This window comes from Diabrotica virgifera, chromosome 6 (genome assembly GCF_917563875.1).
Source record: "Diabrotica virgifera virgifera chromosome 6, PGI_DIABVI_V3a".
Classification (NCBI taxonomy): Eukaryota; Metazoa; Arthropoda; class Insecta; order Coleoptera; family Chrysomelidae; genus Diabrotica; species Diabrotica virgifera.
Window position 1 is genome coordinate 224,132,378 of NC_065448.1, and position 17,333 is coordinate 224,149,710.

The 17,333-nt window shown below is 30.6% G+C and overlaps 1 pseudogene; it reads left to right on the forward strand.

Annotated features, from left to right (window-relative positions):
* Positions 1-5,475: 5,475 nt before the first annotated feature.
* LOC126887262 (zinc finger protein 883-like) overlaps positions 5,476-17,333 on the forward strand; it is a 151,072-nt pseudogene continuing 139,214 nt past the window's right edge.

Sequence of the window (17,333 nt, forward strand, 5' to 3'; positions counted from 1 at the left end):
TTTTAATAACTTTATATAACAAATTTTGCTTATAATTTGTCCCTCTATCGACTTATGGTATTATTTTTAATAAAATTATTTTCACCCCAGAGAAGGGGTGGCATCCATCCCCAGGGTAAAAGCGCAAGTTGGCATCATGTCACCTTTGTTCCTTGAATTATTTTCTAATTACTCACCAATTTTCATGAAAATCGATGGAGGTTCAACGAAATCGGAGGTGAAAACCTTCAGTGACTGCACTATATGTATATGCGACGACTGTATGCCACAGCGGTCGAATACTGCAATAGCTTCCGAAGTGGAAATCGTAACGTCAAATAAACTTAATTTTAAAGTAAAATTGTGACTTATTCCCAACAAAAATAATAAATAGCTTATAAGTATGAAATTTGTTTTTAACAATTTGCTGTTTATCGCATACTAAATATAAAATTTCATTAAAGTTATTAAATGAAAATGTTTGCTTTTTTTCTCTCCTTACATATATTTTCCTTCGCCTCAATCAAAAAATGTTTTTAAGGAAAGATGCACAGATTTATGTTACGAAAATTTTGGTACCAAATATTGATTATTTTAAAAAACGGAGGCTCATATCTAAATAACCACAAACTGGAAGTCTGTTTTAATGATTTAGTTTGTTTATAACATTTATTTCATCTACACTTTTGTTACAAAAACGAAGTTTTGAGATAAATACAATCTTTGCATTCACATTTACATTATGCTTATGGGATGGAGCTACAAATTATGTAGCACTATTTATCCAAATATAGAGGTAGGTTGTGTAGACCCTTGTTAATCCGAAGATTTAATGTTGCTGCTTTTATTGATATATTAATCAAAAAATGCTTAATTTTTGGCTTAGGCCACTGTTGCTCTGAGCCTCAATTATATTTATAGTTTCTGCATACTAAAGGGCTCTATTCACATGCGTATTGGTCCGGCGGATATGTACGGCGGACAGATCCGCATGTGTGTATCCGTGCGTACGCCGTATGTGTCTTGCTCGCCGTCTGTGGTTCAAGACGCCGACCACAGACATGTCTATTAAGCCAGATCATCCATTTCATAAGTCCATATTTGGAATAGTTTCATATTTTTTTGCTAATTTATTACCACAAAAACAAATTTTTTGCTCCACCCCTAACCGAGAAAAAATGGTTGATGTAGCTTAATATTATGTCACATCATCGATAGCCATATCTCGCGAACCTAAAGAGCTAGAAAATCGTACGACGCGGCATATTTTTTTGCTAATTTATTGCTGTCGATCTGCATATGCAACATACCCCAAAACCACCCCTGCTTCCCTTACAGCTAAACAACACCCCCAAAAAACAACGAAAAATCTTGAAAAATGATTTTTGTGATATTCGCGGTGTGCAAGTACTTGGAAAGGGAAACGAGAAACGACCGTGCGCGAGTCGCGGAGAAATATTGCAACTATCTTAAATAATTCATATTGTCAATTGAAATTGTCAAATTGACGTATATTTCATACCTTCTGTCATTGACGCAGAAAAATTATATATTGCTCCACAATATTGATATGATATGCAATTATTATATAAAGGTAAATTTAATTAATTGTATTTTGCTTGCAGTACTGCATTTTAATAACTGATTTTATTTACTACATACAATTGTTTACGTTTGCTAAACATAACCTGCATCTTATTTTTTCTTCTTATTATTTTTTTGGACTATGGTCTTGACAATTATCCAGCAACCAGGACTAATATAATTGGCCAATATAATTAAAAGTGCGAATAAAAGTACAGAGCGTAGAAATAGAGGTCGCTTTGCCGAACTTGCACGGTCCCAATAGTTGACGGTTGATATTTAATTGCTAATTTTTTGCTGTCATTAGCCGTAAAAAACAAATTTTTTGCTCCACCCCTAACCGATAAACAATGGTTGATGTAGCTTAATATTATGTCACATCATTGATAGCCATATCTCGCGAACCTAAAGAGCTAGCAAATCGTACGACGCGGCATATTTTTTTGCTAATTTATTGCTGTCGATCTGCATATGCAACATACCCCAAAACCACCCCTGCTTCCCTTACAGCTAAACAACACCCCCAAAAAACAACGAAAAATCTTGAAAAATGATTTTTGTGATATAGTTGACGGTTGATATTTAATTGCTAATTTTTTGCTGTCATTAGCCATAAAAAACAAATTTTTTGCTCCACCCCTAACCGAGAAACAATGGTTGATGTAGCTTAATATTATGTCACATCATCGATAGCCATATCTTACGAACCAAAAGAGCTAGAAAATTGTACGACGCTGCATATCGTTTTGCGAATTTATTGCTGTCGATCTGCATAGGCAACATAGTCCAAAACGTCCCCTGCTACCCTTACATCTGAAGAGCACTTTTAATAAATAATTAAAAATCCTAAATTTTTGCCGTCTTAAATCGTTTGCATTTTTCGTTTCTGTAAACTTCGTTTTTCTTGGATCAAAATACGGCTGTGGGAACTATAAATTAATGAGGAACAGACTAATGACAATTATTTTAATGTACATAACTTATTAATAGTCGTAAAGTAAAGTACATATAAAAAAGTTGTCAACATAGATATCATTTTTGGCAACACAAATAATAATTTCATAAAAATATGTCAATGAATAATAATAGGATATTAGATAAAGTTAGGTGATAACTTCGTTAATAATTGACTTATGCTCCTTCTCAAATATGCCGGGAACATTAATAAAAAAATAAAATATTTAAAAATTTCAAAAAATTTCGTTTTTTTTCTACTTTTTTTGCTTATAACTTTAAAACCATTTATTTTGGAACAAAGTCGTATAGGAATAAAACAAAGATAATTAAATTTTCTATCAGATTCGATTGGTTAAAAATGTCTTAATTTATCACCCTTGCTGCAAAATAGCAATAAATATAAAATAAGGGGGCAAAACAAGCCTGTCTTTATTCAATGATTTTCCATCACTTAGGTTACACTTGGAACCTTCCTACTTCGCTTAGAAAATTTTTGTAATGTGCTAAAACCGTACACCAAATTTCATTAAAATTGACTTACTAGATTTTGAATAATTTTGCAATCTAAACTTTTTTTAAAAAATTTAATTTTTTTAAAACCTTGCACAACAAAAACTGGAACATACAAAGACTTGTCAATTTTTTTACATATAAAGAAGCACTCCATCTATCTAATGCACTTTACAGAATTGAAATCGGATTATTTAAGCAGCCTCAGCGATGTTTTAAAGTTACAAACAATTTTTTAACTTATAAACAAATTAGTGCTGTGGCCAGGAGGGGGTGCTACGGGCTCCTTTATTTAGATGGACTTACCCAAGCTTTTTATGTATTTTTTGACCCGTAGAACACGATTTTTTTGGGTAACACTTGTTACCCAAAACGGGTAACGTTGTTTTTTGGGGGTGTTGTTTAGCTGTAAGGGAAGCAGGGGTGGTTTTGGGGTATGTTGCATATGCAGATCGACAGCAATAAATTAGCAAAAAAATATGCCGCGTCGTACGATTTTCTAGCTCTTTAGGTTCGCGAGATATGGCTATCGATGATGTGACATAATATTAAGCTACATCAACCATTGTTTATCGGTTAGGGGTGGAGCAAAAAATTTGTTTTTTACGGCTAATGACAGCAAAAAATTAGCAATTAAATATCAACCGTCAACTATATCACAAAAATCATTTTTCAAGATTTTTCGTTGTTTTTTGGGGGTGTTGTTTAGCTGTAAGGGAAGCAGGAGTGGTTTTGGGGGGCAAATATATTTTATTATTATACCACTTCACAAGTATCTTTACTTATATATTATGTATATGATCTGTAAGTTTCATCGGTTCAAAGTGCTTATTTTTGAAAAAGCTGTAGTTAAAATGGCTTGAACGAGTAACTAATCACGAGTTTAGGCAAATTTTGAACAGCCATAGCATAACCAATTTTTGTCTAACAAGAAAACAAAACAGTAAAAATATTCAGAAAAGCAAAACGTACATTTTATTACTCTTTAAGATTTTTGGTATTACTAATAATTTTTAAGTTAACTCCATGAACAATTCCATTTCTTTTTTCCAATTAAAAAAAATGTTTTCTTTTAAACCCAATTTTTTTAAAGTTCATGGGCACTAAAGTGCCCTTCAACTTTATGAAGCGGTAACGATTAATTTTTATTTGGGAAACTAATTAGAGGGTGATTTTCGCGATTTTTGTACCAAAAAATAAAAGAGCCCAACAATATTTAACAAAAATAAACCTTTTTTTAAACACTTTAAAAAAGTTATAATGAACTTTCTCAGAAAAATGCTCTGTTTTCTGGTTATTTCACATTGAAATATTCGATTTGGAATTTGACGAAGAAGAACCTAGTTATCTGCGAAAAACCGTCCAAAAACATGTTTTTTTTTTTGTTAAAAATGAACATATTCACTCGCAAATAACTCGAAAAGTATTGACTTAGTGAAAAAACTCTATAGAACAAAAGTTGCTTAGAATTAGTCATTTTATCCAATTCCGGGACTATTTTGAACGTATATTTTTTCACTCCTGAGTAAATTTTTTTCACCCGTGTATTACCCAATTTTTGTAAATTGGAGGGGATATGTAGAATTGTAAACTTTGTCTTATATAATAATAGACAATTTCAACTACCTATTCCCAAATTTTCATCCTTCCTTTATTTTTTTGGAGGTTTTTGTAAAATTTTGTGTTCCCTGATCGGGCTAATGGGCAGACAGTGATCTTTGGATATAGGGCTTTTCATTCACAGTCATTTGTTTCGAGCTTCTGTCATGTGTAAGAAAATATTAATATATCTACGTCATACGTTATTGGTATTGCCAATGATACAAACCAAAGACGTATGACGTAGATAAATTAATATTATGTGACACATGACAGAAGCTCGAAACAAATGACAATCGATGAAAAGCCCTATTCGCTCCGAGCGTTAACAAAGTGTCAAAGGAAAATCGACCGACCTGCTCATGGTGGCGGTTTTTTGAAATTTTATAAGGACGTTTTGTGTATGTTTAAATGAGACATTTAAAAAAATGTCGTGTCACGCTAGTGATATTATGTATTAATATAAACAGAAAATAAAAACGCACTATAAATTCTTCACTTTCCAATATTGATTATCAGTTTGATTTTGTATGCATAACCTCACTATCGCAGTTTATGTCAATAAATATTTATTAACGAAAAAGACAATATTTTGTTGCACTATAAATTACAGTATAAATTAATAACTAATGAATTCTAACAATTGTATTCGGTTATTATCACTACAAAATAAAATATTCAAGTTTAACAAAATAATCCCATAAGACTCAATGTTAAAACGTCCTTACAAAATCTGACAGCGTATCACGTGACTGTACGTAGAGGGGAGACGCACGGAGCCAATAGGAGAGACATCCTCCCTCCCACATCACTGATAATGACAGAAGTGTCAAAATTTTATAACGGTGGAGTTAACTTGCCTGAGGTTGGACCAATTACAAACAAGCATTACGGCGCGCTAAATTTGAATTACTCCTCTTGGTTTAAAAACAAAACTTAGTAGATTTTAGCTAAACATTTTATTTCCTAAATAAATGTGGCAACGCTGCTCACACTTAACCAGTCTTTCCAACTTAATTTACCTTAGCTTAAAAATTCCCACTTTTGACGCTTGAGGCCGAGGCCGCCCGACAACCGAGGCAGGCATTGAATATTTGTTTTGTTGTATGTACTTATTTTAATTATTACAATATTTTATTACAATATTGTATTTAATACAATAAATAAATTCCTTTATTAGTTATGGAAGTTAAAAGTGAAATTAAGAAAGAGTTTACTGAATATGACCAAACATCAGAAGGTCATCTATCTACATCAGTAGATCTCCGAAACTTAAAAAATGAACCAAAGGAAGATTACCCAGGTGAGATGGAGAAGTAAATAATCGTTTACTTAATAATTTATGATCATAGGCATTTTTCAATTATCATTCAACTTATTTATTAGCTCTGGAAGTTAAAGTTAAAAATGAAGAGTTTGGAGGATACGACCAAAAAGGTCTAGAGAATCTATCCACGTCAATAATAGATCTTCAAGACCTGAAGGATGAACCAGAACCAGAGGAAAATCAACCAGGTGAGGCATCCAAATAAATAATAAAAATTCTGTAAATTAAGTTAATAGCGCGAGATACATTTTTGGGTAGATATTTGAGGCAATCTGAAAATTTTTCAGTAACCTAAAAATTGTATTAGGCAATGAGAGATTAGAGCATAGATTTATAATACTCTAGATTGCGCCTTACGATCTTAAAATGGGTGACGGTTGCGACAGAGATAAATGAGCCTATTTGGTCGGTAGTCTCTTTCTAATTCAAGGGGAGTATCGACGACGTCACTGTCCTACTCTGTCGTCGAGTATTTTAGATGGTTTGACAGTTCGAGCGGATGGCGACGAGAACTGGTCGTTTGTCTTCGGACGTGGATAATCCTGGTTCGAATCCCATACCAATCTTTACTTTTTTATTTTTAATTTAATCAATATTGCGTTTATTAGATATTATTACATCTCTAAAATAAATCTATGCAAAGAAATATATAACAAATAAGAAAAACTGTGTAGGTACCTATAGATTTTAAAAAATATAAAAGCCAATGTTATTTTTTTTAATAAGTTAATGGTAGAATAGTATAAAGTAATTAAAAATATTCGTAAAAAATTACCAATAATTAATATCAACATAATGTACCATCGATTTATTAATTGAATCGGTCATTTCAAAAACAACACGAGTCACATAATATTCCTAATTTTACAGAAGAGCAAAGAAAACTTAACTATATAGTCGAAAGATGGATGAAATGGATGCCATCAAAATTCAGAGTTATATTGTAGTTTTGTTCCTAATGTTTTTACTGGACTGGTGTCGTTTTTGCACACAACGTTTATCTTAAAGGAGTCTATTCCTCTCAAAAAGTTAGTTTCTCAAAATTGTGGACTTTGCTGTTTTTGAAATGACCGATTCAATTATAAGTAATTAGACATTATTTTTATTTATGAAACTATTGTTACAATTTTTTAAAAAAGTAGAAGCAAAACAAATATTATTCACATCATTCGAATAAGGACGAATTTATATTAATAACGAATGACTTTTATTTTACTATGCAGTTCACAAATTATGTATTCCAATATTAACTTACTATACACAGGTACTACATTTATTATCTGCTAGATTTACTTAGGTCCATTTTTCAGAAGTAAAAATATCTAATAAACGCAATATTGATTAAATAAAAATAAAAAAGGTAAAGTTGGTATGGGATTCGAACCACCATTATCCACGTCCGAAGACCAAAGACCATTTCTCGTCACCACCCGCTCCAACTGTCAACAAATATTACTCGATAAAGTGGGATAGTCACGTCGTCGATATTCCCCTTAAATTAAAAAGAGACTACCGACCAAATAGGCTCATTTATCTCTGTCGCAACCGTCACCCATTTTAAGATCGCAGGGCGCAATCTAGAGTATTATATATCTATGGATTAGAGAGTTATCAAGTAACCCTATGAGAATACGGTAACGTTATAAATAACATGTAAAGTATACAGGAAAATAGCCTTACCGTATTCTCCTAGGGTTACTTGATAACTCTATGGAGACCTACACACGAGATTTCAGTTTCTCCAGGACTTGTGTTATGGAAGAATTTGGACCAATCACGGGTCACAGATTTTCGATTTGACACTTGACAGTTCGATCAACTTTTGAAAATATATCCATTTATTTACCACAATAAAAACAAATTTGTTTTTAATACTGTGTGTTTACCTCTTTAATTTTGTTATTAAGTGAATTGGATTTATAGAAGTATAATATTGGATTTACATTTATCAAAATGTAGTGAACTGGAAAAATAAATTCAAATTCAGAAGATGTAAGTGTAATATGTAGATAATTAATATTAATGATAATAATTTTAATTCTATGAGGATGTAAAATAAATACACCTTAAATATAAATAAAAGTGTTTTAATTTATTACCAAAACAAATTTTAAATAGTAATAGTAAATTTAAATAGTACACTTTTGTTAGATCTAAACCCCCAAAAATAGAAAAGTTACAATCAAAGAAATAAAATGATTGGGGTTTTTTAATTTCCTAATATGTAGGTATGTATTTTACCTTTCATTATAAGACTTTTTCTATGCTTGGAGTCACACAAAATAATAAGATAAATACTTGTGGATTTTCTATAATTTTTTTATAGAAAAACAGCCAATATCATCTTGTTCTTATGGTATTCCCTACAGTACATAGTACATATATACTTATACAATACTTTTGCTTATATACCTATGCTTATATAAATAAAATATATAAAACTATAATGTAACCAAAAGTGCGTTTATACTTTTAAATACATACCTATACAATTTTATTTTAAGTATAATCATACATTACCCATTAAACTGTTAAACATACACACAGTTAAAAAATGGACATGAAAAAACATACAATGAAATAAACACATAAGTAGGTATCATTCTAAAATTCTTTACCCAAATCCAAATTATTTATTAAGCTAGATTTATAGTTTGACGGACTGTAGACATAGACACTCTGAAAAAAGATCAACATAGAAGTTTGTGTACTCTTGTTTTTTTTTCTGATTCTGGCTTTGGTTTAGAACTAGAACCTTTAGCCACGTAATTGTATAACTTATCACTAAGTCAGGGGAGTAATGTGTAGTGTGTGTGATGAGTAAGTGTCTTGTTACTTTGCAAAGTCAACGTCATTGTCTTTGCAAAGAGATGCTAATTGTTTCCGAACGTCTGCGGTCCCTCCGGTGAGTAATGATCCCACAAGAACAGAAACTATTTTCCATTTATTAATTTATAATAAATGAAAAATTTCTGCCCCTGGTAGGATTCAAACTCCCGACCTTTCGTTTTCAAAGGTAGGCGCTCTTACCACTGCGCCACAGAGGGGGGTCTGTACTCTTGTTTATAAAGCTTGCCATTTGCCACGCATGGGGAGCTATACTATAATAATATATATTATATCATATCGCTCACTATAACGATTCCTAACTAGGAACCTAATTAGTTTAGAAACTAATGGTTCCATGCGTGCAGGTTCACTCACCATTAGATACTATAGTATCATATTGCTCACTACAGCGATTCCTAACTAGGAACGAATGGTTACATGTGTGCAGGCTCATTCATTTACTATAGTGAGTGATGTGATATATTATATGTAGTATAGCTCCCCGTGCGTGACAAGCTGTATAATCAAGAGTACACAAACTTCTATGTTGATCTTTTTCGAGTGCGTCTTCCTCTACAATCCTTCAAACTATAAATCCAGCTTAATAAATAATTTGAATTTGGGTAAAGAAATTAGAATGGTACTAATGTGTTTATTTCATTTTAGACTTTTTCTGGCTATTTTTTAAATGTGTGTATGTTTAATGGGTAATGTGTGTGATTATATATCGTCGCTGATTTGCAAAAAGAGGCCAAGTAACATTTTTATATTTTTACTAAGTGGAACTTTAGCTCCCGTTTACACAACCAGTTTAAAACAAAATGTTACTTGGTACCAAAAATTATGAGGCTATCTCAACAACAATAAGTAATACACTTGGCCCCTTTTTACAGAATAGGTAGAACCTTCGTACCTACTTATACAATACTTTTGCTTATATAAATAAAATATATAAAACTATAATGTAACCAAAAGTGCGTTTATACTTTTAAATACATACCTATACAATTTTTATTTACTTTAAGTATATAATCATACACATTACCCATTAAACTGTTGAAATGTGCACACAGTTAAAAAATGGACAGGAAAAAACCTAAAATGAAATAAACACAATATAAGTATCATTCTAAAATTCTTTACCAAAATCCAAATTATTTATTAAGCTGGATTTATAGTTTGACGGACTGTAGACATAGACACTGAAAAAAGATCAACATATAAGTTTGTGTACTCTTGTTTATAAAGCTTGCCACGCATGGGGAGCTATACTATAATATATTATATCATATCGCTCACTATAACGATTCCTAACTAGGAACCTAATTAGTTAGGAACTAATGGTCCCATGCGTGCAGATTCACTCATCATTACTATAGTATCATATCGCTCACTACAGCGATTCCTAACTAGGAACAAATGGTTAGGTGTGTGATTTACTATAGTGAGCGATATGATATAGTATAGCTCCCTGTGCGTGACAAGCTTTATAATCAAGAGTACACAAACTTCTATGTTGATCTTTTTCCAGTGCATCTTCCTCTACAGTCCGTCAAACTATAAATCCAGCTTAATAATTAATTTGGATTTGGGTAAAGAATTTAGAATGGTACTTAATGTGTTTATTTCATTTTAGGCTTTTTCTGGCTATTTTTCAAATGTTTGTACGTTTAATGGGTAATGTATGTGATTATATATTATTTAAAATAAAATTGTATATGCATTATGTATTTAAAAGTATCAAGGCACTTTTCATTACATTATAGTTTTATATATTTTAATTATATAAGCAAAAGTATTGTATATAAGTTATAAGTAGATGTACTATGTACTGTAGTGAATACCATAAGAACAAGATGACATTGGTTGTTTTTGTATAAAGAAATTATAGAACATTCACAAATATTTACCTTATTATTTTGTGTGACTCCAGCATAGAAAAAGTCTTATAATGAAAGGTAAAATACATACATACTATTTTTTTTTATAGAAAATTAAAAAATCCCAATCATTTTATTTCTTTGATTGTAACTTGTCTAATTTTTACTGGTTTGGATCTATAATAACAAAATATCTCATTTACTATTTAAAATTTGTTTTCGTAATAAATTAAAACATTTTTCTTTATATTTAAGGTGTATTTTATTTTACATTTTCATAGTATTAAAATTATTATTATTATTTATCTACATATAATTACACTTACATCTTCTGAATTTGAATTCATTTTTAGAGTGCACTTTGATAAATACAAGTAAGTAAATCCAATTATCCAATTAACCTACAAAGATCAATAAAAGTACAGAATACTACAGAACAAAATAAAAATGGATAAAAATAACAAAATTAAAGAGGTAAACACAGAATATTAAAAACAAATTTGTTTTTAGTTTTATTGTGGTAAATGGATCTATTTTCATTTTCGAAAGTTGACAATCGAACTGTCAAGTGTCAAAAAATCGAAAATCTGTGACTCGTGATTGGTCCAAATTCTCCCATAACACAAGTCCTGGAGAAACTGAAATCTCGCGACCTACACAGTCTCTTACAGCTGGATTCCGTGCACTGTAGATATCTACATGTCGCTTTCTATCGATGTCAATTTTCGTAAAAATATTTGAATTTTAGCTTTAATTGAATTATTTTCTAGTTTTGCTAGGTTATACTCTAATTGATGCTGAAGTGAGACTTAGTAAAACAAGAAAATATTTGAATTAAAACTAAAAATTAAAATATATTGACACTGCGCATATCGCTTTCTATTAATGTCAATATATTTGAATTTTTAGTTTTAATTCAAATATTTTCTTGTTTTACTAAGTCTCACTTCAGCATCAATTAGAGTATAACCTAGCAAAACTAGAAAATAATTCAATTAAAGCTAAAATTCAAATATTTTTACGAAAATTGACACCAATAGAAAGCGACATGTAGATATCTACAGTGCACGGAATCCAGGCAGGGATTACGAACACTCGATACGAATCGTATCCGCCATGTTTTACCATAAGGCGCTATGGTAAAACATGGCGGATACGATTCGTATCGAGTGTTCGTAATCCCACTGCTGGTCTCCATAGATAACTCTCTATTAAATATCCAGCACGCAACCGCACTGTTGCCAGATTTACATCTTTAGCGGGAAGTTTAAAATTTGACAGTTGTGTTTTCTCGAATCCGAATCTTAACCTTACTTTTACAGGTGATTATGTGTATGTAAATAAATTGAAACAAGTCTTGTTTGTATATACTGTTATTATTTAAAACTGGGAGATAAATAAGCGTACCAGTTTTCGTTTTTCTAAATAGAAGTGTTCTGGAGATACTTAAGAAAAACTAAGGGCCAGTTGTTCGAACGCTAATCAAAAATGATAATTATCAACTATTTAATTACAATTACATTTCATTAAGCATACTTCTGACAGATCTCACATTTTGAGGTTATGTTGAAATTTTTTACTGATTTATTTTATTATTTTGGTTTTAATCTAAAATAAACCATAATTAAACTCTTTCTGATGTTAATTTCTTGTTTTTACTTACAAATCAATAATAATAATAAGCAATTTTTAATAATTTAACAGCTGAGGCTATATTTTAATTACTGCTCTACCTCCAATCAATGAATGGTTAGTGTTTTACATGTATTTTTGATGTCTCGATTGATTCCCATCAAGAAAATTGATTACAATAAACTGATTGATTATAATTAACTTCTTGATTAGCGTTCGAACAACGGGCCCTAAATAATTTATGTTAGTCTTTTAACAAAAATGAAGCTCAAAAAACTACACTTGTTTACAGTGCAAATGATTTTTTAATGGCAATAGGGATTTAGGATTTCATTTGCAGGAAAAACATGGGCAACCTACCCAGTTTGGTAAAATTGCAATTCAAAAACTCTTTAGGTAAGTATGGGTAACCTCCGCATTATTTATTTTTAAGTATTAAGGTTGATATCAAAGGTAGTTTTATGTAGGTAGATACTATATACAAGTAAGCTAAAAGTAGTATAACTTCCCATATAATCACCTGTTATGTTTTTGTAGATTTTACTGTCTGGATGGCACAGGAAGAGAAACAAAATAATGTTCTGTACTGCAGTCACAGGAGCACATAGTAGAGATATAATAAAAAAGCTGTTCAACATCACCGGACACCATTTAATTTTTAGAAAATGAAAAATCTTCAGGTTGAATGCGATCTGTAGTATTGCTACATAATGAATGTGTTTACATATGGTATTTTTTATTGAATAATCTATACAGGCACAACTAAATGAATGTATACATATATTGCAGAAAGTGCATTTAATGGAGCAGCAAGTTTTTTTTTGTGTTTCAATGAGGTATTCAGTTTTTTCTTTTAGTATATACCCATTATCTTGTAAAATTGTAAAAAAGCAAGCTAATACAGTTCGATATCTAGACATTATAGAGCTTTCAACAGGTTTACCTTTTTTAAGCTTTATAATCCTTTCAACAGTTTTATTTCTTAAATAAACAATAACAACCGATTTTTCAATGGCCATATTATTGGTATTAATTCCATAACCCTTCCTATAACAATAGTCCCATTGTTGGAAGTTATTGCAGTAGTTCTGCTGGAAATACTTACCAAAGTTGTATGTATCTGCATCATTCATCAGAAATTTCATTAAGATTTACTTGCCATGCCCTCTCTATGTACCAGGGACATAACAGTCTAGTAGGAACAGAAAACATTAAGTTCGGGCATTGTAAAAAGTGTTATGTTATGTCTGACATGAAAATATTTGACTATGTAATACCAGAACGCTCATGTATTTTTTCAAAAAAAGTGGGTAAATAAAAGTATCTTTTCTATTTGAACATAAGAAAACAATGGGAAATTCATACTGTCATAAGTTCAAAGTGATAGGAAATGAGCCCATGAGTTCCATCAATTGTGATTTACCAAACTTAATTAATATTTCCTTTTGCACAGCATTCATGGAAATACTTAAGACAAAAATCATTATTGTTAAATTCGGGATGATTATCAATTAGTATGCCCTGTTGTTTGTAAAATAATATTGGACATGACCCAGTCTGTAAGCATTCAATTACCCATAAATGAACACTGGTTGCGCCATCTTTGTGCCTACATCCATCTTTCAAATCAATGTCATAGGAGTATTTAATGTTCGTGTTATCTTGTCTTGTAAGTAAATCAACTCTCAATAATATTTAAAAAATGGACTAGTGGTAACATTTTTGTTTTAAATTATATTGTGTATATGCAAATATTTTACTTACATTTTTGAATATGCCCATAATGTGTTTTAAAATAATAATATGTTACTGCACAACAATCAGTTTGAATATTTTTAGATATGTACTAGTATTTGATTAGTACACGAAATGCAGCAGACATGTTCTCTCTTCTATGTTAAGAGCTGATTTAATCTCTACTTGTATCTGTAAAGTTTATCATTTTTCCCATAGCCAATTTTAACACTCCCTGTTCCTAAGCATCTATATCCAAACCTGTTACGATCACATTATCATATTTCTCTTCTCGTTCTCTAGGTAATCTAGTCTAGTAATTAATTCTCGAACTGTCTTGTTTGTATTAAATATCTTAATTATGTACTTATTTTATTTTTATAATGAAAATTAATAAATTAACCATATGCAGCACAGCAAACAAATGTTTTCGGAAATATATTTATAAGAATTTAATTGCCTCTTTTTTTGTATACGACATATTAAGTAAAAACTATTACATTTATTAATATAATATTTATTATTATACATAAGTAAAAACTATTTTTATAGCTAGGAACTACTTTATTAAACGGTCTTAAACCTGTTCATAAATTTTGTTACTATATTTTTTAATTCCTCTTATAACAATAATAACTGTTTAGTTTAGATTTAGGTCAAAGTGTGTAATGTCATGTTTTATGTATTTTTTAACCCTAACACATTTGTATGTAGCAAATCATATTTGTTATTCTTATCTTATTTTAATTATATTCATTTAAGTTTTGATTTAATGAAATAAACCTATCAATCAAAAAACTGTTGTTTAGTTGTGTACACCCAAAAACTAGCTTGATGTAATATGGACGTCAATTGAATATGACATAAATCCACGTCAAAAAGACGTCTTTCTATGGTCAAAATGTCAGCCTAAAGACGTCATTTATTATGTCTTATGTCACAAAATTACCACAATAAAACGTTAAATATAAAATTGCTCAATAGGGCTTTTCATTCACAGTCATTTGTTTCGAGCTTCTGTCATGTGTCACATAATATTAATATATCTACGTCGTACGTTATTGGTCATTACCAATGATACAAACCGAAGACGTATGACGTAGATATATTAATATTATGTGACACATGACAGAAGCTCGAAACAAATGACACTCGATGAAAAGCCCTATTCTGAATGCAGGAATATTCTCCCGAAAAAATGATTTATAATCACAATCAAACTATAGGGCTTTTCATTCACAGTCATTTGTTTCGAGCTTCTGTCATGTGTCACATAATATTAATATATCTACGACATACGTTATTGGTATATACAATAATACAAACCAAAGACGTATGACGTAGATATATTAATATTATGTGACACATGACAGAAGCTCGAAACAAATGACAATCGATGAAAAGCCCTATTTAATGTCATTCAAGTTCGATGTGATGTATAGGGTTTTTCATCAACAGTCATTTGTTTCGAGCTTCTGTCAGATGTCGTATAATCCGTGTATAATATTAATATACACAGATTATACGAAACGTGACAGAAGCCCGAAACAAGTGACAATCGATGAAAAGCCCAATTGATGGCAGATTGGTTATTAAACCTGACATTTCGGTCATGTTTATGTCACCGATCAATTAAGACTAAAAAAACACCTCATTTAGACGTTACTCTGTTTGCTAGTCAGTTAGAGGATTTGAAATACATGGATTACTGAATTTTAAAAAAGTTAATAAAAGGTAAACTATGGAAGCACTGAGTAAAGAAAGATGCATTAAATATAATAAAAAAAGACAACCTATGACAATAAAACATTAACGTCAAAATTGTTAGCCTTTATTCTGCTCATACTTAACATAATCTTCCTAGTTGAAGTCCACATACTGTGTAATAAAACTTAAAGCCACTTTGTGAGCGTTTTTGGCATATTTTCATAATTGTCTTTAATAGTAAAATGTATTAACAAAATAGATATAAAATTATTATTAACATATTCATGAACACGCTTCGCCTGTAGCCACGTCTTCTTATACTGCTACCTATATCTTCTTATTCTTACTTGCTTTGGCTTTCAATATAAACCACAATAATACCACCATTAATTTTTAAGTATATTATATATGTACCTTTATTATGTAAGAAAATAGAATTTACCTAATAACTCACCTCGTCCCCAGGTAAAGTAAAGGTGCTACACCACTGAAATGTTTTTTCATTTTTATTTATTTTGTAACTTTAGCCAGAAGATATATGATGGGAATTATTCATACAATACATACTATTAAAACTAATACCTATTAATATTCTAAATAATTATTTAATACTAAAATAAAGAAAAATGTCTATCTATACTACATTAATTGAGACAACATTTTCACTTTTCTTTCCGCAGGATCCTTGGGATTTTAAAGCTCGTTCTCTATCTTGTTTTGTACAATAATTGTTTGAGAATGGCATACATACATAATAAGATGTTTCGTGTTCTTGTACTCCTGTGACTGAATATTATTTTGTTTCTCTTCCTGTGACATCCACACAGTAAAATCTACAAAAACATAACAGATGATTACATGGGAAGTTATACCAGTCTATATTCATTGGTTATACTACTTATAGCTTACATTTATCTAGTATCTACCTACATAAAACTACCTTTGATATCAATATCAACCTTAATACCCAAAAAATAAATAATAATGTGGAAGTTGTTCCCTACCTACCTAAAGAGTTTTTGAATTGAAATTTTACCAACTGGGTAGGTTGCCCATGTTTTTCCTGCAAATTAAATCGTAAATCCCTATTATTGCCATTAATTTGCACTGTAAACAAGTATATCTCTTTTGAGTTTAATTTTTTTCAAAAGACTGTAACATAACGAGTTTTAAATTATAACATAGCATAGTACATTACTTGGTTCAATTTATTTACATTGTACATTTTTTGTACATGTACAATGTACATAATCAAATCACCTGTAAAGTAAGGTTAATATTCGGAATCAAGAAAACACAACTGTCAAATTTTAAACCAACTGACATTAGATATTTTAAAATTCCCGCTAAAAGAAAAGAAGTAAGTCTGGCAACAGTGCGGTTGCGTGCTGGATATTTAAATCTCTCCCGGCAATCCATCGACCTGTCGAAGATAAACCACGTGATCTTTGGTACTTTGATTGGCACTGGCACACAAAACTGTTCCTAACCTAAACTCAATGTAATTATTGATTTTTCTTATTTGTTTTTTGTCGTGATTTTGAGGTAGTATAGTATTTAAAGACATTCATTAGATTAATTATTTTATAAACTTT